General features: G+C 47.9%; 1 protein-coding gene across 2 annotated transcripts in view; it reads right to left on the reverse strand.

Moving 5' to 3' along the window:
• Positions 1–27975, reverse strand: part of DAAM1 (dishevelled associated activator of morphogenesis 1) — a 178398-nt gene that overhangs the window by 146431 nt on the left and 3992 nt on the right. Inside the window, exon 1 of one of the 2 annotated variants that reach the window (XM_006026227.3) lies at positions 15728–15900. The exons of the other annotated variant lie outside the window; for it this stretch is intronic. The gene's annotated coding sequence lies outside the window, so the exon portion shown is untranslated. Of the gene's footprint in view, positions 1–15727; positions 15901–27975 lie in introns of those variants that run through there. 2 annotated transcript variants of the gene reach the window in all.

The raw sequence follows: 27975 nt of genomic DNA on the forward strand, positions 1-27975 counted from the left end.
CAGTGGATCTGTTCAAATCTGTGCATGAGAGGGAGCCACTGTAGTTAAACGCCCAACCCTGTTCATACCTTGCTTTACGTAATCTATCTTTTTAACCTAAACCAGTCAGTACTTGGAGGGGAAGGGAAACTCCTGAGAAAGAGCACCGCAGACAATCACGCTTGCAACTTAAAGTGACAACTTATATCACGGCTCATTTGCCATGCATCAGTGCTTTCGGCCTTGTCTTTAGTTCCATTCTCCCGTCTCGTGTGATGGAGAGCGGTGTGGTGACTAGCTACCCTGTAACCAGCCTCAGAGAAGGACCTGCATGTCAGCAAGAGCACATAAAAATGAGCCTGTGATGAGTATGCACACAGAAAATAGATGCACAAATTAAAAAGGCCCCGGCCAATCTATACGGAAGCAGGCTGGGGGTCTCCTTCAGCAGTCAAGGATGCGACCCAAGCCCACTGGCATCAGGGAAAGCTGTCAATTGATTTCAGTGCATGTTGCATCATGCCCTGCGAGAGAAATTGTATTCTGGGCCACAGCTGGAGACGTAAGAGCACTGCACTGGCACTAATCACTTCTAACACGCAAGGATGCGGGCACACGCTATTTTGGATTTCTCTTTTCTGCCATTTTGGATTTCTTTCCACAGTTCAAAATCTCATAGGACACAGAGAGGTTTAAAACATATAACCTTTAAAACACAGAAAGCCGAAGGCGGCCGGTGCCAGAATGTGGAGTGCAAAACTGCCGTTAGATATAAAATAAGGGGGCACCTGCTAATGGCATAGCCCAACCCGCATTCTCCTGGGCAAGTCTGCAAATCAAACTGTGATCTTGCAGAGCCATGAAGAGACCTTTATTACAAAGCTTCCCCAAAAGCTGTGGATTATGCTCTCTGTGCTTCAGGGCCAGTCTCTCATAGGCCACTTCTGTACAGTGTAGCCTAAATACATATGCCAGGTGTTTTATAAAGATGCATGTTCTGTGGCTTGCAAAAGTAGCATTAGGGAGGGATGAAGGGCACTGCAATAAGAATTTTTAAATTGCTCTTGACAGGAAACATTGTGCTGAAATATTGAAGTTACAAGTAACTGAGCCTTCCTAACGGTGTTATTCATACCCCTATTCTTGGGTTCAGTTCCTCAGTCTATAACATCCAGGAACCACATGGCACACGAATGAATTCCTCAAGTTCCATATGCATACCTAGAAAAATTAGCTACGTATCTGCAATTCAATCCCTTGCTCCAAATTCCAAAATGCAGCTTCAAGAGGGACAGAGAAATGTCAAAACCGTGCCTCGCATCCTTGGAGAGCTCCAGTAACTTCTCTCCCGAGGACTCTCTGCAGCACAACACAGAGCAGAGACGCATAGCGTGGAATATGTAGAGCAAACTAAGCCTCTGAGGCATGAGCGTAGGACGAATTTATCGATTCATGGAAAATGCCTTTGGAAGTTACTTCATTCAAACAAACAGGGTAAGACAAAATGAGGGCTGTATTACTGACCCGGCAGTAGCCATTTATGATGCCATGTGAGGCAAGCCTGGATCTCAAGTCCCACGCACCAAGCAATGTTCCCCCTAAGGTGTAGCGATCCGTGAGTGCCCCGCTTCGGTCCGTGCGCTCTGCCTGCTCTCTGCCTCTGTGCCTTGCTGCAGCCTTCGAAAGCGGTGCAGCGCCATGTGCGTCCCACCGCTGGGCGGGCCAGGTAGCGAGGCACATGGCATGGCTTTCAAAGGCGGCAGTGAGGCGCAGAGGCAGGGAGCAGGCAGAGCGCAGATCCCGCCCACCCTTGCCCCGTGCAAAGATCAGGGGCTGGGACACAGGCCCCGTCCCCCACTCTCCCGGATGATCTGCCAGGCTCCAATTGCCCTGTGACACAGCCGGGCCATGGGGCAATCAGAGCCCAGCGGCTTGTCAAGGGTGCAGCACGGGGGAGAATGTGCTCCCCCTCCCCGGTGGTGCACGCAGCAGTGGGAGCCACAGCTGCCCACCCGCACCCCTGGATGAACTGCTGGGCTCCGACTGCCCCAGCCTGGCTGGGACCCCATTTGCGGTGAATGGGCCCCTGGCCGGGCTGCGTCATGGGACAATCCCCACGGTACAGGAGGGAGCGGGGCAGAGCCCTGCCCCTACTGCACTCCCTCCTGCATCATGGGGGTCTCGATCTGCCCCTCTCCCTGCCAAACCCAGTGAAACTTCCCGGCCTGCGGCTGCGATCCTAGCTGGGAGCACGCAGGTATCTCAGCGTGCCCGCCCCTTCCCCCTCCTGCAGCAGCCTGTGGCCAGGTTTGGGTCGGTGCGCGGCATTAAAAAGTTACTGCGCGGCATGATTTTTTCTTGTGCGCAGCCACACGCGCGCACAGCTTAGAGGGAACCTTGGCACCAAGGGGATTTCTTTTCCACCTCCATTGCATTGAGTGAAGGGAACAAGGAGAAATGGTCTCAAGTTGCAGCAAGGGAAGTTTAGGTTAGATATTAGGAAGAATTTTCTCACTACGAGGGTAGTAAAGCACTGGAACGGGTTACCCAGAGAGGTGGTGGCATCTCCATCCTTGGAGGTTTTCAAAACCCATCTGGACAAAGCTTTGGCTGGGATGATGTAGTTGGGGCTGGTCCTGCTCTGAGCAGGGGGGTGAACTAGATGCGACCTCCTGAGGTCCCGTGTCTAATTTTCCCAACCCTAATTTTCTGCGATTCTAAGGGAGAAGGGGCAGGGATGAATGCCTACAAGAGAGAGCACCATGACACCACATTCAAACAGACTCCACCTAAGGGAGCAGGCTTCAATCCTGACATAAGCACCAAGACTAGGTAGACTGGGTATAGCAGTGATTCTCAACCAGGATGCTAGGGCACCACAAGATCCTTTGAAGCATGCTGGGGAAGTGTAAGGAACCAAGGGAGGTGAGAGGAGATGAGCAAATAAGAGCAGGTTCAGCCTCTTACTCCCTGGTCCTCACTACCCAGCCTCTCCACATGGAGGTAAGCACTGTAACAAATGCATTCGGTTTTGAAATGGGGTGCCATTAATTAACACAATTTACGGAGGGAGCCTCAAGCCTAAATAGGCTGAGAATCACTAGGGTATAAAGCAACGCTTGCCAATGTTCAAAAGATGTGCTTGGCAGCATGCTTCAGCTAAACAGCGATTGATCCCAAGTGGGAAGGTGAGGGAATAAGGGGGAGAGAAGCCACCAGATAACAGGCTGCAAACAGAGCAAAACATTGAGCTTGGAAGAGGAGCTGCCTTTGGGACAGAAATGCCACCAAAAAATTCACCCCCCCGCCAACAAACCAAACCAGCTGTCTGGAAGGTCACGCAGAGCCACTAGCTGCAGGAAGCAAACCCTGTGGGATGGAGGACGGCTTGGGAAGAACCCTTCCGATGCAGCTGTAGTAATGGTTAGTAACAGCCAACAACACACCGCAATAAGTGCATGGGCTAGATGCCACTGCAGGATCAACTGAACCGGTCTTGACACAAGACTCCATTTATCAGGCTTCTATGAGCAGAGAAGGACCCACACAAAGGCAGATGCGCCAAATATAATAATCCAATGGCTTGTTATTCAGATTCAACTACTCTGTATGTTTCCAGTGTTTTGACACAGACCTAAAACCCGTGGCTTTGGTTTGCCCATTTAGTTTGGTTCCTCCAGCTGTTTCTGCAGATGTCGCCTGCTGTTGCTCCTCACTTGCACACACAGATCCTGCTGTTCAGGTTTGGTGGTGCTTTCAACCCAAGTTAAGAGTGAGAAGGTAGAGCCCAGGTTCAGTCTCTACCCAGGATAGTAACCACCCACTTGGGCACAAGGACACAGGCTGGCAGGCAAAGATAGTTGGTGGTCACATCTCCCCGTACAGTTGGGGCATGCACAAGGAGGCATTTGGTCAGATCCGCTTTGAAGAGGCATTTCTCAGATACAGTCTAAACTGCATCTCGGCAGCCTCTCCTCCACTCCTGAGGAGCAAAACTTCAACCTGCAGCGCTGAGCTCCCCGACAAGATCAAACCAATGCAACCCAACACTGTTTGAGTATCCAAGCTCACAGTCCAGGATCAGACAACAGGATCAGACGACTGCCACATTTAACCTTTAAACAAGCAGTGGAGATAACGGGGCCCTGCTGATTTCTCTCTACCACCCCAGATGCCTCCATTGTCTCCAGGTGGAGCGCTCTGGAGTAACACAAAGGGAGAGATGACAGTGCAGGCCCTTCTGTGCTGAAACGTGGCTCTGGGAAACACCTGCAGGGCGAACAGAAGAAGGAAACCACCCAGGCCTACCCCATTGACAACAGGCTGTCTAGTTCAGGCAGCATCTAGCCCAGGGATGTGTCCTAGTTGCAGCCACTGGGGATCAAACGCTGGAGCACATTTCTTGCATGGAAATACAAAGCCCCTAGGAACTGCAGCTGGCACCAATGCATTTTCCAGTGGACTGAAAACTAGGGATGTAAATATTGTTTTAAAAATGATCCATTTAACCTCCTCTACTGATATCAGTTAACCGGTTAACCGATAACACAGGCCTAGCTCTGGCTGAGGGCTGCAAACCCTGGGCCCGCACCTGTCCCACTCTACCCTGCCCTGGGGAGGGGACCACAGCCGCCTGCCTAGAGCAGCACAGGGACCTGGGGGCCACGAGCAGACCCGCTCAAACACAGCTGCTGCTGGGAGCCAGTCCCCAGGGCAGGGGGGGAAGGAGATGCAGCAAGCCCCTCCAGACAAGAAAGCCACATGAAGCTGCGGGCAGCAGCAGCAAGCAAGGGGCTCTCTCAAATCACTGCAGCTACTGGCGCACTGGAAAGGAAGGAGCAGACTAGCTATAGGTACTAGTACCATAGGTACTAGTCCCCCCCGCCCCTTCCCCTCCTTGCTCCTCCCTCCTGCCCTGCTGAGGAGCTTTCCCAGCCTGCTGCTGCTGCCTGCAGCTTCATGGGGACTGTGGCAGGAACCACAACTGCAGCCAGCCCCAGCCCTGGCCCCCGGGCAGTCACGTGTCAGCAGCAGCAGTGGGCAAGAGGCTTTCCCAGCCTGCTCCTGCCACCCGGAGAACAAGCGAGTACAGGCAGGGGCTAGTCCCCAGGAGATGCATGGCATCAGTTAACCATTTAAACAATAACATTAGGGGAGTTTAGACAGGTACTTAACGAACTGGTATTTGCATCCCTAGTTGTTACCAACTGTTGTTATTTCAACTGATGCCAGGGAACCTGTGGCTGGCAACTCCTGGTGGAAATCCTTACCAAGATGTAAAAACCAAACGATTTCTGTGTCTGTCTTTGTGAGCAGCCTCTGGCACCGTCATGCTCTGGCATCCGCAGGGTCAAGGACACTTTTTACTAACAACAAAATATTTATTTATTTATTTTACTGTTTGGCATTAAAACCCTAAATCTGAACCAGAGGTTTGGCAGAAGAGTTACATTTACATTACGTGAAACCACATGTCAGTTTAAATTTGTCCAGGGTCCCCTGGTTCAAATTTGTCCCAGAGGCTGGCAGAAGGGTTACATTTACATTATGTGAAACGTGCTAGTAAAGACGTGTCAGTAAAAAAAAGTTTAGTTATCAGTAAAAAGTTTTTGGTGTTTTTTTGGTTTGCTTTTTTTTTTTTCCCCCCCCCTGTCCATCTACAAAAAAAGGTCTTGGATTGGGACCCTTGCTATACAGTAGCAGTGGTTTTAGATCATTTGTCCTGTACCCTCAAGTTTCCCTTGCTCATCCCCAGACCGCGATATCCCTCCCCCTGATTGCACCCTGCATCATGCTTCCCCCTACCCCACACTTCCCTCCAGCCTTATCACTGCTATCCCTGTTCCCCCTTTCCCAGCACAGACCTCCGAAAGGCTACTGTCAGCTACTTGTGAAACAAGTGGCGTCACAGGCAAAGGTGATGTAGGAACAGAAAGAACACATGGCTTTGGAGCAAGGGCAGGGAGCTACAGAGAGTCTGGTGAGCCCCAGAAAGAGCGCCCTTCAGGGTACTGCCCTTCTGCTCAGAGACCAGGTAGCACTGCTGTGCTCTGTCTATCCAATGCTGCTTCTTTCCAACCACAGAGCTTGATTGAAGCTCTGCTGGCTTCCTGTTTTTATGGATGGCAGAATTTTCTGACAGATTTTACTGACAGGCATTTTTAGGCTTGTTTTAATGGAGTTTCTGAAAATATGCAGACATTTGGCAACTCTGATCCCCTCCTAAGCGACACTAGCAAGACTGACTGTCTCAAGGAAAAACTTATTGGTTGCAAGAAAAGCCACCAGAGTTTGAGTTAGAGGTTCAGAAACTGTTTTAGATACAATGGAGGAAAAATAAATTCCTACTGCCTGGTACAAGAAAGCTTGCAATGAGACATGCTGCCCTCCCAACTCACCCAGTACAAAGAGAACAAAGGAAGTGCCTGCACTCCCGTGATGTATCAACCCCAACCAAAAGTGACCTGGCCTTGCTAAAACAGACAAGGGAAACTCTGTGCAGGGCTCTGCCAGTAAATCAAGTCATGCTCCTGTCACAACCCAAAAGGTGTGATTTTTATTTGTGTGTGCTTCGGCACTGCTAAATTGTCCCCGCTAAATTGCAGCTTCCTTGCACAGTGGAGTTTTCTGCTGCAGAGGAGAACCCCGGTGCAAGGGAGAATCTCCCGCCAATTTGGAGCTTGTTTTGCAGGGTGCATTTCTTTGCTGCAAAGAGGGGATGCTCGTTGCAAAGAGTTCCCGCCATTGGTATGCTAATTCGAGTCCCATTATTGGCTAGTTCTAAATTATTCACACGTGGCGGCTAGTGATTGGCTTGCTAGCCGTATAAGAGGCTTGAGTGGTTTCCGCCCAAGTTGGAGGACTCCACGAGCAAGGGAGGAGGAGACTTCACGCTGTGTGAAGATCTCTAAGCGCTGCGGATCCTCACGGACCCAGTGCATTTGAAGCAGGCAATCCCGTCGCCGAAACCCTTTGCGATGTACCCTCGTATTTTTCATCTTCCCGTCGCCGAAACCCTTTGCGATGTACCCTCGTATTTTTCATCTTCCCGTCGCCGAAACCCTTTGCGATGTACCCTCGTATTTTTCATCTTCCCGTCGCCGAAACCCTTTGCGATGTACCCTCGTATTTTTCATCTTCCCGTCGCCGAAACCCTTTGCGATGTACCCTCGTATTTTTCATCTTCCCGTCGCCGGAACCCTATGCGACGTACCCTCGGTCCCTGCAGGTTCGAGTTTTTGTTTTCTTTTCTCTTTCTGTAACTGCAACTTAATCAAGCTTTCCAGCCTACACCATTGCCATCTCGGTGTAAGTAAACAATCTTTTAAACTACCGCTACGCGTCCGTGCCTAATTCCAGAGCGAAGGCCTTCCCTCTCCGCCCCGGCGTGCCCGGGCTGCTGGCCACAGCCCGCGTGCAGCGCGAAAAAGGGCTCGGGGCGCTCCCGGCCCGCACAGCTCCAAGGACAGTTCTGTCCTGACAGGGAGCAAAGGAACTATTTCACAGAGCAGTGGTTCCAGAGAAAGTTTCAATACTAAATGTACCTCTCCCTCCCCACCCCAGAGAGACGGAGACCCGTCTCTCTCTACAAACCAGCTCCTACTGAACTGGCACGTGATAAGATGAGAGAATAGCAAAGATACCTCTTCTTTCTTCAGCCAGTAGGTAGCTAGAGAGAGATGTGCTCAGATGAGTGTTTTCAACTGCAATTTTGAAGCAAACTTCCTCACCTATAAACATGGAATTTACTCATTAATGCAAGGCAACCTTGAAGAGGCTCTTGCCCGTGATCTGAGCCACTAACAGGGAAGGACAACAATACACCAAGGACACAGCATTGTGGTCCTGTGGATTTTGCTTTACTGTCCCCCATGCAAAGACCAATGTAGCATCCCATTCTAAGAACAACACCGTATCAGCATACAGTAGTCACCATTCAAAAGTCAGTATTTGCACACAGCAAGGGCAGGAGTAATCAATAGGCCAGTGATTATAACACACACAAGGTATCTCCAATACCACAGCTTCCCCTCCATTGCAGACTTCGAGTAGGAAATGGCCGTGGGAGGCCAGCTGTGCCCCAGCTGTTGGCAAAGGCAGACTGGTCCATGTTTACCAAGTCAAAGTGGCCAGAGCCCATTGTTACAAACATGGAGAAGTGCTGGCACATGCGAAGAGGCACAGGTGTTTCCTTCTGGCAACCTATGTTCCCCAGGTGGTGTGCAAGCGGAAATAAAGCTGGGCTTATGAAGTCCCATCGGTAACAAAAGTTGTGTGCACACAATGCACTGGATGAAAACAAATCACCTGTACCAAGTCCCACTGACTTCACAGGCTCTGCTTTGAACCCGTTTTTCTTTTACAGGGTGCTAAAGGCTCTTTCTTCACCCAGCAGCGGGGGTGAAGCAAAAGCTTTGCTGCTCTTGCAGCCACCAGGCAAAGTCTCAGCTCATGGCTCCTGCAAGTGATCCCTTCCACCAGCATTTCAGAGGCATGTGGCCAGTGTGGATGCACGGCCAACAGACACCGATGGCTGAACAGCAGAAAGCTGCGCGCACAGCCTGCTGACTACAGCTCCACTGGCAATGCTCATTATGCAGCTGCCTCTCCTTGACAGTTTAACGTGGGCAAGGGAATGGGGGACAGGAGGACACAGATTATCTGCACTGGGACAGTCGGTCAGAAAGAGAGGCCCCGATTCATCAAACCACTCAAGCAAGTGCTTAGCCTTAGAAGCACAGACACAGTCCCCTTGAAGGGAAAGGCTGGGAGTTTTCAAAGACAGCCCTAGTGCTTCCTATCCAGGAGGGAGTTGGAAGCCCTACGGTCAGGTGCTCATATCGGGAAATCGTTAGGAAAACATCTTTATATAATGCCTAGCACAATGGGCTCCTGGTCCTTCCCCAGGCTTCTCAGATGGTAATGCAATACAAAAGTGGTTTGCATTTTTCACTAACCGTGCTGTTTAATCACACGCGGGTAAGAAAGTTTCTAAATTTCAAGCCTGCAGCATAATTAAATATATATGATAGCATCTTTCTCTGATGTACCAACCCAGTTAGTCATCTTCATACAGTCCAGGTGGTCTTGTCATGCTTCTACCGACGCCTCTGCCGCAGTAACACAATCAATGTTACATGCATTTAATACCCACATAGTAGGAAGCACCATATTCATATTCAGAAAGTTTAAAAAGTCGAGAGAGACCATTAGCTCATCAGGTCTGATCTTCTGTCTATCGCAGGTCACTGCATTCACTCACTCACCTCTGTCTTGACCCAACTGCATACATTTGGAGGACGTGCTTTAGCCAAAGAAAAATCCAGGCTTGACTTCAAGGCATCAAGTAAGGGAGAACTTCCCTGGATTATTTGTGCTAATGCTAAATCCATCTCACTGCCAGAGATCTGTGCTTTATTCCTAATGTGAATTTTTCCAGTTTCAGATTCCAGCCATTGGTTTGTTGCTAGATTAAAGAGCTTTTTAATACCTCATCTTCTCTCTCTTTCTCTGAAGGTCTCATACACTGTAATCAAGTCGCCTCTCAATTTTCTTTGAGAAGCCAGCCAGCCAGAAGCCTTTAATTCTCAGTACGAGGCATTTTCTCCAGCCCTTAAATCATTTGTGCCTCTTTTCTGTACTCTCTCTAATTAGTCAACATAACTTTTAAATATGCAGACACCAGAACGGCCTGCCGTATCCTCGGGCTGGTCTCACCAGTCTGATACAAAGGGTTTCATAATCAATTCCCCACCTCTACTCACTTCTTTCCTTGTTCACACATCTAAGGCTTGAATTAGCCCTTTTTACCCTTGGGCGCTGGCACTGAATTTTGTCCGTTGCGACCCCTCAAACCCTGCCCACAGAGTCACTGCTCTCCAGGATACAGCCCCCATGTCATCCTCATCATGACATGTGAAATGATATATTTCAAATTAGTGGCAAATTTAGATGCGGGAACTGACCTTCATTATTAGACCCGAGGTCTGAAGAACCCCACTCAAAACCCCTCCGATCAGACATTATTAAAACTCACCTGCGGTCAACGTAGATTAAAGAGGAGTACCTGACGTAGTAAGGCTGCTGCCTATGAAAACGGATGCTTTTTGGAACCGGTTAGTCTTTAAGGTCCCAGATATAGACTTGGTTTTAAACGTTATGAATTTAGAACTGAGAACGCGTTTAGCACGGATTGAAACATGTGATGCATGTTTTCCTTCTTAGTTTGTTAAAATTTGCTGGTCTACCGTGAACCACTTTGTATATTCAGTACTGGCAGTGGGGAGAGGGACCTGTTTAATTGTTTAATCTTGATTGTTGTATTTATGATGGCTTTGTAGTGATTTTCCTTTGATAAAACTGAACTCTATTTAAAAAAAAAATGACAACATCAGCTTGGACACCCACGTGGTAAATTCTATATCACTTGATATCTTTGAATTGATATTGCTTGATAGCTCCCGGAGTGGGGGGGAAGGGTGCAGGCACCTACCCTGGAGATCTTTCAAAGGAGACTGGATGCACACTTGGCTGGGGTTATTTGACCTCACCAGTCTTTCCTGCCCAGAGCAGGGGGGCTGGACCCGATGATCTCCTTCCAGCCCTAAACTTCAGTGAATCTGTGTGCCACCCTGCCCCGCTTTCTGCCAATACAGATAAGCAACGGATATTGCATCACTGGGAGTTCCCTGCTGTAAGGCTCCCAGCAATTATTTGTTCAAATGAAAAAGGTGTCCCCCCCACCACATGCATATCCTGCATGGGAAGGGAAAAACTCTCTTTGCAACCCTCTAGATGCAAATCATCGTGGGGGTGCTGCTTTGACTTGCGTCCTCTGTAGGAGAAATTTCCCCCAGTAGGTGTTGGTTCAGTCTACTGTGTGCCTTCTCATATCTCACTCAGGCGTGTAGAGATAAGGACTTGGTCCATGTAAGCAAACTTCACAGAATAAGCTGTTGCACTTGCAAAAAATCAAGAGAACCAAAGTTCGCTTCCTCGCAAGCAGTCCAACTATAGAGCAATAGCTGCATCTCCCGCTGACACTGAAGATCACCGGGGAGAGCCACGTCTAGGCCAGCTCTGGGCAGGGTTTGATGATATTCTGGGTAGTACAGCAGCTGCCGGTACAGACTGCGGCTATTCCCTGCCATTACTCGCAAAGGAGCAGGAGGGAGCACCAGTGGGAAGCTTTAATGAGGAAGCCGAGCACAGATTCAGCTTCAGGAATAGTACAGACGACCCAAGAGCTGACTTAAGGAAAAGCCACTTCACCGCCCAGGCTGAGCAAATCCCTTTCTACAGGAGTGCCGAGAAGTTGGCATGCACAAAACCCAGCTCTCCAAACCGTGGCTAGAGCACGAGGCCACGGCACAGACCTCTGCCATCCTGGTGGCCCTTCCTCCACTCTGCGAGCCCAAGCAATTGTTGCACCAGGTGCAGAACAAGCTGGGAACCAGGTCTAGTTCAAGCATATGAACAGGAGGCTATTTATAAAAGTACGTACCTAACTACACACTGAAGAGACCAGCTTCAGCACTGTCTGAACAAGGGGCCTAGTCTTTAAATAATTAATCCTTTCAGAGCCACGGGACACACATCAGCTCCGATACACGGGCGTTTCATAGCAATCCGTGTACCTAATAGAGAGGAATCTGTTCTCACACTGAGCAACCTTCGTCGTCTTGCCACAAGTGTGGTCTTGCAGGAAGGCAAGGCTGGGGATGATGGGCAAGGCCACATAGAAAGACAGACTCGCTCTGTGTGCGCGAACTGAGTGCCACTTCATCACGATAGCCAGGCTTTCCTTAGCGAGGATGCACCACTAACACTGCCTACAAACAGGGACTGAGGCTTATAACCCACAGCATTTTTAAAGCCACTCAGTCCAGGACAAAGTTGAAACAAGGCTAGGTTCAGAAAGGCCCTAGTGGTTTCAAAGTGGGGCACCATCCAAAACGCAGAGGTTTCGGGAGTGTGCACGTTATCGCAGTCAAGCCTCGAGTTGATGCTCGGAGAACGTGAGGGCTGGTCATGAAGGATGCCTGTACATGTGCTCCTTCGCGTTCGATTAGAGCGCTCCAGGCATAATGTGTATAAGACCCCATTCTTTATCTAACTCTCCTTCAACGAGGGTTCAATAAAGCACCCCGGAGCATTTTAAAATGCATGTGGGCGTAATGTATTGTGCCAGCATTATAAGAACCAGCTTGCAATGAGTCCCCTGGCCATTTTTTAATGCATGGGGGCATAGTATGTGATGCTGCAGCATTTTAATTAGAGCGGCTGCCCAGGAACCGCTCGAGTTTCATAGACATCAGGGCTGGAAGGGACCTCGGAAGATCATCGAGTCCAGCCCCCCGCCCAAAGGGCAGGAAGTCAGCTGGGGTCATAGGATCCCAGCAAGATAAGCATCCAGTTTCATCTTGAAAACACTCCCTCCTCCAACCATGTGACTAGGCAGCCAAAATGCCCCCGGAATCTACCACCCCATGAAGAGAACCACGTGAATTCCAAGTTCTTATACTGCATTCTCCTTCCTAATAACCAAGTACCTTTGGGTGGTTCATTTCCAAAGTCAAGCGGATTTTGGTTCCCTGCCTCAATCCAAGGAGAGGTATCCATAAGAGCAGCTCACTAGGCCAGGCCCTCTCTTGCATGAGGGTGTTGATGGGGTGCAACAAGACTGGTGGGAAAAGACCCAGAAAGAAACATCTGATGTGCCGTGTTCCCCAGTTGCTGGGGTGGGGGTCCGTGTTGTATTGCTCACCTTCAGTAATGCCGGGACAATCACTCGGGTGGCATTTTTAAGACTCGTGTCAAAAGATGCTGATTTAATCTGAGCAGACCCCTCTAAGTGTGCGTGCGCATGTGACAACTTGCAAATGCAACATGGTGCGTTTTTTTTGTCGTTCATATGCAGCCAGAAGAAGAGAGGACAGTCCCAGGACTTCATGTTGAAGCCACTGAAAAATCATGGCTCTGGTCTGCAAAGACAAGTCTTTGGAAAAATGCAGTTGGCCAGCAAGTCCCGGTCTACCTCGGAGAGGTGGGGGTATACAAGGAGAGAACCGCTCCCCCTGAAGAACAAGAATTCGAGAGAGGGCCCAAGGACTGTAAATGTCTTGCCTGCTTTATTTATTTGTTTTAACCCTTTTGAGGAACAGATTTGTTGTATGCCTGGACTTATTCAAGCACTACTGTTGTCAGAATAATGGGCCACAAGAGCAGGAAGACCAGACCCAACATCCCACTTCCTCCCATCATCTGTAAGGAGATCTTGGTAGTGAATGCTACTCAGACTCAGACACATGTAGGTGTTATTAGCATGGCCTGATCCTTACTAGATCTAGGAAGACCCAGACGCTCGCTCTCCCACACCCCGCAAGACCTCAACAACTGTGAGCAAAGCCTTACCGCTCCCTGAAGCTCCTCAGTTACACCTGTTCATCCTTATCTTTCACATGCCATAATTAGATTACTTGTTTCTTGGGCTGGTATTCTGATACTTCCATCTGAACAGAGACAGCATCTTTTCCTGTGTTTCTAAACTCTCGCTCAAACCTCATTTTTATTCCCCAAACTACCCCGCTCCAATAAGCTTCTCTCAGAAGTGGTTTGCTCCCTTCAAGACAGCCAACAATGACTTCCGCTAAGAGATACTCCAATTTCCAGCTGTCACTTCAACTTTCTGGACAAGTCCTGATACAACTTGAATTGGAAGAGACAGAGCAGTGAAAGCTCAGCAGGAGCACTGACATACCAGAAAGCATTTAAACGGAGACAGGCATGTATGTGATTTATTCTGATTGCTAAAGGAAAGGTTTGGGTTGGATATTAAGAAATAATTATCAAGTGTAACACTTGCACATGCTGTACAAAGACCATTACTAGAAGATCATCCCAAGAGCATCCCTCACTTCCTCGCCATAAATGCTGCATATACTAAAATTTGTTTAAGGGACTCCAATAAAAAGCAGGTTCTTTGCTACTTAGAATTCCATCAAAAGGAAAAAAGGGGGAAAAAAAATGGGAAAAAAGGAAAAGCTCTGATGCCTGTGACCACAGAAAAGGCATCAGCAGTTTTTCCATCTTTTCTTATTTTTATCATGACTTTCATGGTATTTGGTATATATCACGTGTATATGGGCCTTGTGGTTCTGTAGAACTACCTGAAATATCACTCAAACGCACATTATTGATGGCTCAACCCTCAGACTGCAAATAAGTAGTACTCAATTTTCTCTCTCTCTCTTTTTTTTTTTTTTTTAGGGAAGTGTCATGATTTCTCAACCAGGCCCACAGTTTCCAAAACACAATTCGCTGCTCTGGAGCCTTTCAAAACTGACAACCCTGCAAGTCACTTCCAGTCTCTGATTTACCCAAGTTCTTTGTCCATTTGTAACCACAAACACAAGGAAGATCCCTCCCAAGATGCTACATCTACTGCTGGCCCCTGCATTTCTCCAGTGTTTCCAGCACTGCCACATATGCGGCGCACATTAAAAGTCACCTCCAAATGCACGCACTGGCTTTGTCCTAGCTCAGTGTCCCACTCTGCCTCGCTGCAGAGCCACTTGGTTTATTTATGGGCGAGGACAGAGGTGTGCTGAGAACTTAGCAATGCTAACGAAGGCTGCATGGATAAGCCTCAAACAGGATTAAACCAAGGCCCTGATCCTACAATTAAGATTTGTCCAAGCAGATCCTTGCATGTACGTGAAGATTTGAGGTCTTTAAATAGGGCATCATACAGGTCTCCAGTAAATGTCTGTAGGATGGAGGCCTGAAGGGTTTGCTTTTCTTCCCCTTCCACCAGCAATCCCCAGTTTACAGGCGGCTGATTTAAGAAGCTGGCTTCTTCCCAACTACCACTTAATAAAAAGATCAACCGATTTTACTCCTTTTTATTCAGAAAATATGTTCTACCGTGGCAGGTTTTTCAGAGGCAGAGAGAGCTTGCTTCTCTGGCATGAAGTTTTCTGTTATGGTTAAGGCAGCCATATCATAGGCACTAGATTTTAAAATAAGCAGAATAATAAGGATTTTCTGCTTAGTCTCCGGCTGGTATTGCCTTTCCCTCCCTGTGCGATGTGCATGAGGCCTGACTTTTCACGGACCCATAACAAGATCTTAACTTGTCTGCTGCCATCATAGCAGAGCCTTGGCCCTAGGTTAGTAGGAGCTGAGACTGTGTAGCCTTTAGCAAATGGATACAGGGTTGTCCTCCTCAATAAGCAAATAGATGCAGGATTGCCCCACTCAATACCACAAGAAGCTAGTCCACGTCAGTGAGCCCTAGGAACCCCATCTAGTCTTTTAAATGACATTATGTAGTGGGATTTTTGACCATCATATTGGAAGTGCATGGTGTTAGCATGCATTAGCACAGCTGCTGCCCAGGGCCCATCCCCCCCACTACCCTGCATCCTATGATGATCCACTGGGTCCCTTCCGACTCTATAATCTATGAATCTTCCCACAATTTAGTGGGCTGCTGAGTACAGGAAGGCTTCGAAGTCTGCTCCTGAGCACTCGTGCACCATGAACGACTGTTAACAACGTGGGAGAGACGGCAAACCTGGCACGATGGGGTCTTGGGGCCCAGTGTCCTGCACACCCCATGCAGATGAGCCTTCTCACCTTCACAAAGGCCAAGCACTCAGGTTTTGGGCTGTGGTGGAAAGTGGGCGCATCATCACATGGCCATCATCCGGAGTCTTAGGGTTGCCTTGGATGTAGCTGTACCTACCTCGTGCAAGGACGAGCGAGCTGGTAAACTTGCAAGACTGGGCACTATGTAACTCTCCTCCCACGGAAGCTGAACTTGGGCTTCAGGTGAACTGCCTGCATCCTGCCTACCCCACCGCGTCTCAGGCACTGCAGAACGGCTATGGCCGTCCCGCTGCCTTTCGGACTCTGCTCCCTGCCGCTAGGAGAAAAAGAGAAGGTAGGATCAGGAAGGTCCCTGTCCCTGGGCAGCAGATATTGGGCTCACAGCGACATACAGGACACTGCTCATCTTTTCCCTCCCCTCCCTTCAGTCTCTAAACAGCACTGCATCCCCTCCCCTCCTTGCCCCCCGAACTCCTTCCATTTGGATTTGGGGGTGGGGGGCGGTTTTCAGGTAATTTAAGTTAGAAAAAGCCTCAGCTATTTTTAGATTTCTTCTTCAAGCCAGCAGTGCATCCACAGGGTGCGACAGCCACGTCACAACATATCATTTCACTGCTCTTGCTCAGACCCGTGGCAAGCAAATGAGTTTGGGAAGAGATGCAAACTCCGACCTGCTGGGTGACTGCCAGCAGTGCTGAGGCCTGCCTCCGAGTGCTGTTCCACCTTGCTAGGATTGAACATCTTTGATTTTCATCGAGAACTTTGCAAGCAAAATGGCAAGAGAGCTGGCTCTTGCATGCGGAAACTGGGCAGAGGCTACTGCTCAGGTCTCCCCAGAATCAGCTGCAGTATCCATTCTGCTACTTTGAAAGACCTTTCCATTCAACAGAGAACGTTTTCTCCCTCACAAGGATTCATTTAACTGCAGTCATCAATTGGCTCCGTCTAAACTAGCTGCATTTAGTTTTTGTTCTAGTCCTTTCCTTTGGATATATAGCTAAAAAATTATTGCATGGGACATTCCAATAGCAGCCAGCGACCTACTCAAATTCAGCCTGTACTTTGCTGCATTGACGCCTTAATGTAGTCTTAAGTCATCTAGATTCTCTCATAGATCTTCAATCCCATGTTTTTGTATCTGGCTTTTATATTTAAAACATCCCGACACGTTCACAAGCATGTCCACAAATAACTGAAGAGTTTTTGGACTTCTAAATTAGCCCATAGGTCTCACACACACACGATCCAATATGAGCGAAGGGGAGAGAGGTTCTCTTCTCTGCGTGCCACAGTAGGTCCAGGCATCCAATAAATGCAAGCGATATCTGAAACTAAACATGATGCACAACGTACAAGACATGCAACATGCCAAAGATATCTGTACCGGAGACACCGTGCTTCTTCCATAAATGTCACAACAAAGTGTCATGATAGCCCACGCACGTACATCCCATTTTCGAGAAGCACCAGACATTACACCAAGGTCGTAGCGATCAGATTAGTGACATCCTCTCATCACCTTAGAGATCCTCTCTTGGCCCATTAGGAAAGGAGATGCTGATCATTACTGCAATAAAACTGGATTAGTCTGTTCTATGCCACTCCTAGACCATCAGTGTATAGCTTTATGTTCGTCAAGGGACAAAAGAAAATGTTTACCCCATTCTTTGAGCGCGCGCGCGAGAGTCACTTGTTTTCCAGTTTGCCTGGAAAGAAAATCATATCGCCTTGCATAATGAGAGATGAGTGGGAAGGAGATAAAAATGCATCGTTGTTTCCATCACAACAAAAGAAACCAGTCCTGGGACCACATTTTAGTATGACTTAAACATTAAAACACACACACGTGTGCAGGAACTCTTAGCAAATGCTCACATCTGGATAGCTTGCAATTGGGCTACTTTCCAGTTAAAGGTTGCTGCACAATGTGATGCTTTTTGTTACACATAATAAGTACTCCACTAGAAAACAGTCCTGGCATGGCAGATGAGCTAAGCCATGCGGCTTCTCTAAGGCCCTTCTCTAAATTATTGGAGATTATGGGATTGGAGATTTTTCTCCCAAAATGAAATACATGACAGGGAACCAGTACACTTGGAAAGATCAGCGCCTTTTCCCCAGGTCCCTCAACCTAACCACCTAAAATCAAGAGTTACTCTTCAAAGTCTTGGCCTTGCTGTTTAACCCTGCAGAATTACGCAGTATTAGCAGCTGCATCTGAGATTCAAAACGTCACCTGAAAGATTCCCATTTACTCAACGGGCTTTGCATCAGACCTCATGTCTGCTGTGCTATCTATACTCTGGTTTTGCAAACAGAGTAACCAGAGGGCCTTACTCCCAGTTTCAAGAAACAGAGCTGCAGAACAACTGAACCAAACACCCCCAAGCTTACACATCTACAGACCCTCCCTGCAACCAAATGCTGCTATGTTTATCCAACATACACCCACCCACCCTACACACTCAGCTATTTTAATCCCTCCGACTATTAATGGATGCTCTGCTGAAGTTGAATAAGACACTGGCAAAAATCTCATTTAGAGATCAAGATGAGCTTAATTGGTTTTTCACCAGACCTGCACAAAGATGGGCGATTCCACAAATACAGTTGTTAATCTGCCCATTATACTCTTTAAGCTCCTACTGACAAAAGGGAGGGGGAGGGAAGATGCTTGAAGGAATGTAATATTTCAAGTACACATTCTTCTTTGTGCTCTTAAAATGAGTAACCATTACCATGTCTTGAATTAGAAGCTAGAAAAACTGCAAGAACAGGGGGTTTAAGTAGATTAGCCAGAAAGAGACGGGCTTGGGAGTTTTTGCTTCTGTTTCACCTCCAAGATACAGTACACAGAACTGTCACCCATTTCGGTTTCCTGTAATGAAATCTCAGCAGCTGTTGTTCAAAGATACAGTCAATACTAACATGGGCGGGGAGGTGGAACATGCTTACTTGAGATACTATCAGCTTGCACGTGGTACAGTAGGAAGCACTGACGGTTTCGTGGTTCAAGCGTGGAACAGAAGTGCGTCTACTTCCCAGCTGTGCTAAAACACTTCCTGCATAACTCTGAACCACAACCTAAGAGATGTACTCAGAGCACGCTGGAGCCAATGGAAAAACAATCCCCCAGCTAACAAGGAGGGGACCCTTGGGCATAAATGCCTGGCACTGCACTTCCACCTGCCCCTTAGCTATAGAAACTGGGGATGTGCAAATCCCTGCCTTGCTGGTGGGCCAAGAGGGTGACTTCAGCATCTGCTAGGTCAGGGGCTGGGCAACCTATGGCCCACAGGCTGGATCCAGTCTGTGAGGGGATTGGATCTGGCCTACCCAAATCCAGCAAAGGGTGCAGCTCAGCCAGTGCACCCTCTTTTTCCACCCTGCACTGCTAATCCCCTCCACAGCAGCCCCCCCCACTCACTCTCTCTACCCCTTCTTGCAGGTACTGCTTACCATTGCCACCGCATTCAGCCCTCCCCATTACTGTTGTGGATGGGAGCTGGCAGCACATGATGGAGCAGCAGCACGCTGCTTGGGAAGCAGTGGCCCATAAGTCGCAAGTGGCCAGCATGCCACTCTAGGAGATCGCTGACCCCTGCGTTAGGTGATGTGAATCGGAGCCATTGCGAGCAGTGTAAGCGTCCAGATCAATAGAGCGCACAGCCTCCCCCCTGATGAGCAAAAGGCTCTGGAGGTCTAGGGAAGGCGCTCTCAGTTCGGGTAGCATCTGCTCCTCGATTTTTTCACCATTCATAAGCGTTCATCCAAGTGCCCCCTTCTTCCCCCCTGCAATAAACCTGGAGTGCGACCTAGATGGATAACTCCCCCTCACACTCCCCTTGCCCAAATACCCATTGGGCTAGCGTGGCTACAGCACACCAGTTTCTGTAACCAACAGCGCACAAAGGGATGACATGGTCGGCATCATATCCAGCTGCCTTTGACTGCCCAGCCCCAACAAGCAGGCAGATGAACTGGGGCCAATCTTCAGCAGATGTCTGGAGCGAGGTTTGAACTCTTGTTGCCCAACCACAATGAAACATTGCACCACAGCTGCCTGCTCCAGGGGCCGTGCCGTAATTCAGATGAAGGTTTTTCCAGACCTGCCTATTAGAATTTACACAGCAGCCTAATGACAATGCTGCAAGCCCACAAGCAGCTACAGCGAAGGCACAGAAGTGCCAAAATGGCCCTGCCATATTGACTGCTCCCTCGGGCACCAGCTTCGAAATGGTGAGATGTTCTATGGGGCTGCAAGTGCACACGTAGGCCAAAGGGTTGGGTTTTTTTGTTGCTGTTGTTTTGTTTTTTTTTTTTTTTAATCAATCCAAATCCAGTTTCAGGTCACTGAAAGACTCTTAACTCCACCAGGGAAGAGCCCATTCACACAAGGCATCTCTACAGTGTTTAATTAATTTTCGATCACAACCCAGGAAGCGAGCGCCGACAAAGCAAGTGCCTGTGGGATTTAAAGGGCTGCCATCAACTTGACAAGCCTCAGGGGCTCCCATTCCCAAGACGGGACACTAAATTGGGAGTTTCTCTGCGTGCGGTCTAACCTTTCGAAGGATAGAGATAGTGACCAGGGCCCCAATCCTCCATGCCTATCCTCGCAGTGAATCCTTCAACCCAAACGCAGCCTTGCTGGCTCTACATAGCCTAGGTGGGCACATCAATGGTTGCAGAACCAAGGCATAACTCAGAACTGCAGCAGAACTTGCTTTCACTGTATTTCTCACATACGATGCACACGCCAACATGCACCAGTTGGTTTTTGGGGAAAAGATATGTCTGCTGGACGATTGAAGGGGCTGCCTGAAGATAAGGGAGGTAAGCTTTGGAGAGGGAATGTCAAGTTGCAAGTGCCACTTTCATGGCTTGTAATAAGTCTGTTCTACGATGTCTCACTAACAGGACCAGGTGCAGTACTCCAGCTGCTCTACAGCATTCAACTGAAAATGTTGGGCAGAAAAAAAAACCCCCCAAAAACCACCACCCCCCGCAAAAAAAAAAAAAAAAAAAAAAAAAATCAGGCTTTCAGCTTCCCACAAATAAATGTTTTCTGGTTTGGAGTTTATATTGACCAAGAGCTGAACGCTCGAACGGCAAAGATGAACTGGAACGTGCTGCTGCATTGCATCATAGGAATTGCTGTATAGCCCCTTTCTTTTCTATGGAGAAAGTCCCAGGACTCCCAAGCACCAGGAGGGGAGACCACTGGTATGGTTTGTAAGATGTGGCCCAAAAAAGGGACATGGCCCCAAGAAGGAAACACGGGCACGAAACAGCTGAGCTACAACCTCCGCGATACCTTGCAGCAGCATTTCCAATTTAAACCATTTCAGGACAACACTGGAAGATCTACATTTGCTGCACGTCTGTATTGTACAGTGGGAGGATGTGGAAGGGATTTTCCAACCAACTCTACTTAACACATTTAACCAGCATGGTGGCAACACAGACACCAACCTCAGCATATCACTGTGCTGTATTATCACAATACAATCACTCTTTCATGCTTCTATGGCTGAGTTTTGCCTCTAACCATAAGCCAGAGAGCACCATATAGCATTTCAGATTATGAAGCTATTAAAAGTCTATGGAAAATACCCTAAAAGCCATGTACAGTTTTGAAAATATTTCCTCCTTTTCATATGGGTTTTTTTTTTTTTTAAATCACCAGATTTTAGGACACAAGGGATAAAATTTACTGTCATTAAATTCTGAGACTGTATAATTTGATTTTCAGTATATTGAGTACCATATGAATTTTAAACATCTGAGCCCAGTTTTGAACCATCTGCAATTCAGAAATATTTAAAATTCATGTGCTAATAAGTCGTACAAAAAAGACTAGTGGCATTTAGGACAAAAATAATTTTGAGAAAGCTATAAATATTCAAGATGGTTTGGAAGTGTGGATCGCAGACTAAGTTAACTACACAGATTGCAGTACTTCATGTTCTAGAAAAAATTATTTCCTCTTTCTTTGTCTCCTATAATTATATAATTAGCTGAATTTGTGGTGGTTTCATTGCCACAGTCAATTCTCTTGCAATTTGTCAGGGCTTCCATAGAAGAGAAAAAAAATAAATTGGAGATCAAAAGTGGAATAAAAATCTCCCAAAAGAATAGTCCATCTCTCGACAAAAAAAGTCTTTGTATTTCAGGACCAGGAGAAGGTATCAGAACTCAGTTCTAGATTCAAACAAGTGATTGCGCTGGGTTTGGAAACCAAACCCTCGTATCCGTGGGTTTCTAGTATGCAAATCACCAATGTAAAATATGTTAACAGGGTCCGTGTTTGAAATGCCGTCTCCTGTAAACAAGCTTGTTCTGGAGGCGATGCGGATTAGTATAGTTCAAACAGTCCTTAGTGCGATTTACCAGAATACCCAGGAGCAGATTTGCAAGTTCAGCTTTTCTGTTGCAGAACATTCACTTGGCACAGAGTCAGGCAATGCTCAGGGTCCAGCTAGGCTTAACCTTACAGATGCCTACCCAGTTGCATGGGAAGCCTACAAGGAAAGCATAGGGGCAGTCCCCAGAGACTGAAAGGATGCAAGATGTGTTTGAGAGGTGGTTTGGGATGCAACCAATGATCATAGCCTAACCATGCAGTAGAAAGATTCCCCCTCATTTTAGATGGGACTAAATGGTGGGCAAATACTCCTAGCAGTGGCTATTCACTGGTTTCTGAGTTCACATCTTCTGTGCAGAGACATTTGCCAACAAAGGATTTCCAGGAAGCCAGGCATGAAGTGACCATTCAAAGCTTTCCCATATAGACATTTGCAGCATGCATGGATCTGCATTCATCTAGAGGAGAGCAAGGTGCTGAGATGCGAGACGAGGGGGTCCCTGGCAGCCCCTGGCAGGCAGGGCATAGAGCCTGTTTAAACAAACAGATCTACAGGCACTTGCATACACGCATGCATCCTTGAGGGAAGCAGCTGTACGTACCTCAGGTGCAGCCAGGAAGCAGCATGCGAGAGCTTAGCCAAGTTTACAGCTCCTTCAAGGGCCGTTCGATTACTGGGAGATGCAGAGAGCCACCAAGATAAGTCTGCTCAGAAAGGGACTACTGGCCCAGTGAACTTCGCCTGTTCCACTGCGGCCCTTAAAAACCAACTGGCACAGAGAAACACCCGATAACAGCAAGAAGCAAAATGGCAAAGGCACCCCATTTGGTCAAAGCATACGGAGCAGAATGGGTCGATGATTATGTGGTGGTCGATTTAAAATGCAGGGGTTCAGCCGCAGCAAGGACAAGGGGGAAGCGGGTTCCAATCCATCTCCCTCATCTTGCAGCTGGCTGGAAGAGCAAGAACAACTGCAGCAGCCTAAAGGCCGCTCTAGTTTGTGCCAATTAGTCCCGAGCTTACATTAGCAAGGGTCGTCCCAGTACAAAATGCCTTGGATCTTTCCATCAGCTGCCCACAATTCCCATTAGGCCTGGAGGGACTGGCTCAGAGTTGGCTGAGCAATTAATATTTCCCATGGCAATTTTCACCTTGACACTCCCACATGCAATTGTTTCCCTAGTTACTCATGCTTCCAAGGAAATAACCCTCATCTTCCCCACTACAGCCAGGTTTGCATCTAAAGGGGCCTTAGCACAGGCCTGGGTCTCATATAACAGCAAGAAGAGCTCAGTCTGAAGCTTGCTGAAATCAGAGCCTCAAAACTGGAGAGATTCAAGACAGAACTGCCAATGTTGTGAGGTTCGATTCTTGTAGTACAAAGAGAACATGCCTTCCTAGCTACTGAGTGTCCGCAGTCAAAGCCCAAGTGCTGGATTTGCCCGGCACCAGTACTGACTTGCTGGTCTAAATCACTCCTGGCAAGGAAAAGAAATAGAAGAGCTCCATCTCACACAGAACTGGCCATGCTGCTTTCAGGAACAGTCAAGTCCAAGCGTTGCCTGCGGGTAAAGGTGACAATTGATGCAGAATGGGTAGCTCTGAATCAGTCCTGCGGGCTAAAGCAGCTCCACATGCCCAGCATTCAACCACTTTCTTTCTGCCGAAGTTTATTCACCGCTTTATGTTCTCTCTACTGCAGTCGTACTGAACCAGGGTGCCTCGAGATCCTTTTAAGGGTGCCACGCAATGAGGTGGGCAAGCACGATTCACAAGATAAACCCAGAGACTTCAAGGAGGAATCCATTGCATTACAACCATCCTGCCCAGAAGCGCTCTAGTATTTTTCCATCACAAAAAAGAACAGAATGGAAACTAAAAGCTGGCATTTTCTAAGGGTACCTAGAATCCAAAAGGGTTGACAACCACTGATCTTTGGACTCGCCATTCGATTGCTGGGAAGAGGATGATGATGTCACCTCCAAACCAAAGCCGCAGGCCAGAAACAAGCAAACAAACAAGAGAAGGAAATGAACTCTGCGTGGACCCTATTTATAGCTGGGGATGCTGGGAGGCAGCGTTAGAGAGCGAGCGCAATGGCTCAATGCAGGAGCTACAAACTACGAAACATTCAGATTCTCAAAGGAGCTGGCAACACCCGTTGACTTGAGACGTCCGACTGCATTGAGTAAGCCACAGGGTAACAAGGCTCTCCGTAGCCTGTGCCCTTTGATCATAGTACAGGGCTGGGCGCTGCATTCACGGTGACCCAAGAGCAATTCAGCACAACCTTAAGGAAGGAAAAAGTTTGCATAAGCCTAACATTACAATCCCCAAATCTCCCTACTCCATCGCCACTTCTCCCTACGGACACCTGAATTCACCGGGCCCATGCCTTTAGTGCCCAGAAGTGTCTTGGGTGCCCACAGCTCTACATACAACCACACCAGCCTGGTGCCAAAGTTGCACCAATTCTCACAGGGCTCCAGAGACTAGATGTAGCAGGGCCCAAGTCTTCTGCAAAGCCAAACCAGTTGGCACGCTCCGAGCATGCCAGGCACCAACTGGCCCGAAATGCACAAAATGCATTCTCAGCAGCTTTCTGTTTAAAGCATCAAGGTAGTAAGGAGGCAAGCCTAACTCTAATAACTCTAATAAGAGCCTACCTGCTCAAACCCACTATCCAGGATAGGGCCCTAACCCTTTAAAAATAGGCTAGAAAATACTCAAGAGTGGGGAGGCATCACCCACCCCTTCCTGTGGGCACGGTCCCTTCTATATCAGAAACACAAGATTCACAAAGCCAGGACAGCAAACAAGACGGATTCCCATTCTGCAGCCCAGTGGTTAAGGGCAGTCAACCAGGAGGGGCAAAAGTCTTTGGTTCTGGTCCCAGCTCTCAGATTTATTGCTGCTTTTTGTCGATTGACTATCTAATGTAAAATGCACAAGCAGTGATGAGCACATCAGCTCCAGCCTAAAGCAGCTCACCCACAGCCCTGCAGGACGCCTGTGGAAGGGCCTGGACAGAACCTGCATGTCCCAGCTCCCAAATCTCAAGATGTCCACATGCCGTGGAGCACAAGACAGCGTACAGATACTCAAGCTAGCTTGGACCGCATCAGCAGAGCTCCGATTTGCCCTGCTTTCAGGACCCAGACAACACATTTCTTCATTATGCTGCGATCTGCAGCACAACCTTCATCTCCTAAAAAAAATTGTCCAATCCATTGTTTCCTTACTCATGACTGCTTTCCACTGCTAACTGAGCACGATCACAAAAGAATGACCCGAAGAAGAATGCTTTCCATTCAATAACTTGTCTAACTTTATTCCAACTATGCAGTTGGTCCAATAAAAGGTATCAACCCTTCTCCCCTCTCCCCCCCACCCAAAAAAACCCACAAAACAAGAATTCTTGCCTCTCATATGAGCATAAAGACATTTTTAGGCAGAAATATTTCAATTGGCACAGATGCCTTATTTTTCACTGGAATCCACCACATGGTCATCAATGAGTGATACTGGGTTCAATCCTCTTCCTTTTTTCGAACCTGGAGCTATTTGGTCACTGATTTTGATAGGCATTGGATGCAGCGCAGCACGGTGCATAGACTAAGCCCAAAGCCTTCTGCATAATGCAAGGAAGCATTTGAGCCAACAGACCTGCCTTTAAGGCCATTACACTGTGCAGACATGGACAGCAGGATACAGTTAAGCATCGTGGCTAGGAGAGCATAGCTAAATACAGCTTATCAGAAAGAATGTGGAAGGGAAGACATGAAGCCACTTGCCTGACAAGGCAAATAAGCCTTAAAATAATTTGCAAGGCCCTGTTTGTGCACTGGAACTTAGTTCTCCCCTAGACTAAAACGTTCTCAGTAGGTTACCTGAAAAACTTAAGCCTTCTTAAGATGCTGAAAAACAAAACAGTTTCAGGAGAGAGAACTGCAAAAACGCTGCAAGATCTCAGTAGCCTACCTTTGAGCAGGACATGGGCAGATGGGCTAAATAGAGTGAGCAAGAAGGCCACTTCATAATGACAAGGAAATACTGCCCTAAGAGGGCTCTCCTCTATTCAGCCAAGGTAAAACAGGATCCAGGGGCCAGAAATGGAAGGTAGAGGAATGCCAGCTAGAAAACAAGGGGCACGTTTTCTAACTATGGGGTGAACAACTCCTAAAGCAGGATCCCAATGGATGGAGCAGGTTTTCCATCACTTGAAATCTTTCAATCCAGAGCACGGGATCCTCTGAGTGATGCACGATAGCACCATCACATGGATTTGATGCAGGGATTACTGAATCAAGTTATTTGGGTCTCTTTGAAGCAGTAGGTTTGTCTAATCAGCCATAACAATCTCTTCTAAGCTTCAAGAGAAACTGGTGTTTTTGAACGGCAGTGTACCCATGCCTATGGAATTAAAACAGTCGTTAGAAATTCCGATGCATTTGGCTGGGTAGCAATCCCAATTCTCCTTCAAGTGAAAAACGAGGTCTTGATTTACCCAAGTCTCAAAGCTCCTGAATTCCTAGCTCCTCATGGTGCTGAAAAGTCCAAGCGGACAGCGATGCATTTCATGGGCACAGCCAGAAAGCTGGAATGACGAGTCAAGCAAGTTCATCTCTCTTCCTCAGCCCCAAAATGCAGCTTCTGCCATCCAGGGTTTCCATCAAGCCCTTACTCCAGCCTAAAGCCCAGCACTGCCAACCCCAAATATTCAAAACTCATGGGAGCTACTCATGGGAGTAGCTTAACACATTGGGAATCCGGTTAATTTTTCAGGCTATCCTCTGTAGGGCTAGAAGCTAAAAACAATAAGTTTTGAAATGAAAGCCAAGAATCGCACGTGATCACTGGACTCCAGAACCTGGAAATTTTCCAATCTTCTGTTTCTTGGTTTTGATGCTCAGATCCCAAAAGAAGTGCTCTAACTCCCAACCTAATTGAGACCTGAGATCTTGCAGAGGCCAGTGGAAATACGGCAAGGGCACATTGAAGGCAGACCTCAAGAAAACGGATGCCAACATCAAGCGCTGCGAGGACCTAGCTGCTGACCAACTCCAATGGTGCCACAACCTTGACCAAGCAGCAGCTCATTTCAAGGTAAAGCATCTTGCTTTGAAGCAGAGAAGAGAGAGCAGAGGAAGGAAAAGGAGAGAAATCCCAGCCTACTCACTCCTGCAGAAAGACTTGCAAATTCTGCGCACAGATCTGTGGCTGAAGGATTTGACTCCTAAGTCACCTCCAGACCCATCAAGAGCTGTGGTAGAGCTCATCCTTGAACCAAGGGATTGCCAGTGACATAAACCCAAGTGAAATGGTAACACAGAAGTCACTGTCCCCTGGAAGAACCCACAGAGGCTGGACTTCATCAGGCAAAATCTCCACCCGGACTCAGCTTGTCTTCGCAAAGCACCCTCCTGTCTAGCAAACCACAACCTCATGGAGCAGCAGAAACAGGCCAGGAAATCAAGCCCGTGCTTCGAATCATTGCATTAAATGGACAAGGAAGACACAGACGAGAGGGGGAGGCCAAGACAACTGTTTAAGACAAGCACTACTCTCAAACTTAATTGCTTTACAAACAAAGGTTTACTAGTTAATCCTCCCCTCCCCTCAGAGTCTAGGCAAATACTACTATCTAAATCGCACAGATCCTACTACCTCCAGTTTGCCAGCAAGGTGAAGTCAGCTGCCCAGAGCTTGAGAGGAACTGGGTATTCCCCTCCCATGCCAGACTCAGACCCTGCCTTCCTGTAGTGTCTCACTCTGTGCATGGGATGGCACGCGCGCTTCGAGCATTTATTTGGATGTGAAAAGCATTACGCTACCGCCACTTGGAAATAAATAGCCATCAAAGCCGCTTCGCGCCAACTCCAGTTTTTTAGCATAAAAAGAATCTGCGTGTTATTGTTAAGTCATACTTTTCCTTTTTTTAAAACATGTAGTTCACCTTTAAACAGAATATTTAATAGCCCTAGTTAAGTCACATTCGATTACAGCCAGGGAAGTA

The sequence above is a fragment of the Alligator sinensis genome, unplaced genomic scaffold (assembly GCF_000455745.1).
Source record: "Alligator sinensis unplaced genomic scaffold, ASM45574v1 scaffold708_1, whole genome shotgun sequence".
Lineage (NCBI taxonomy): Eukaryota > Metazoa > Chordata > Crocodylia > Alligatoridae > Alligator > Alligator sinensis.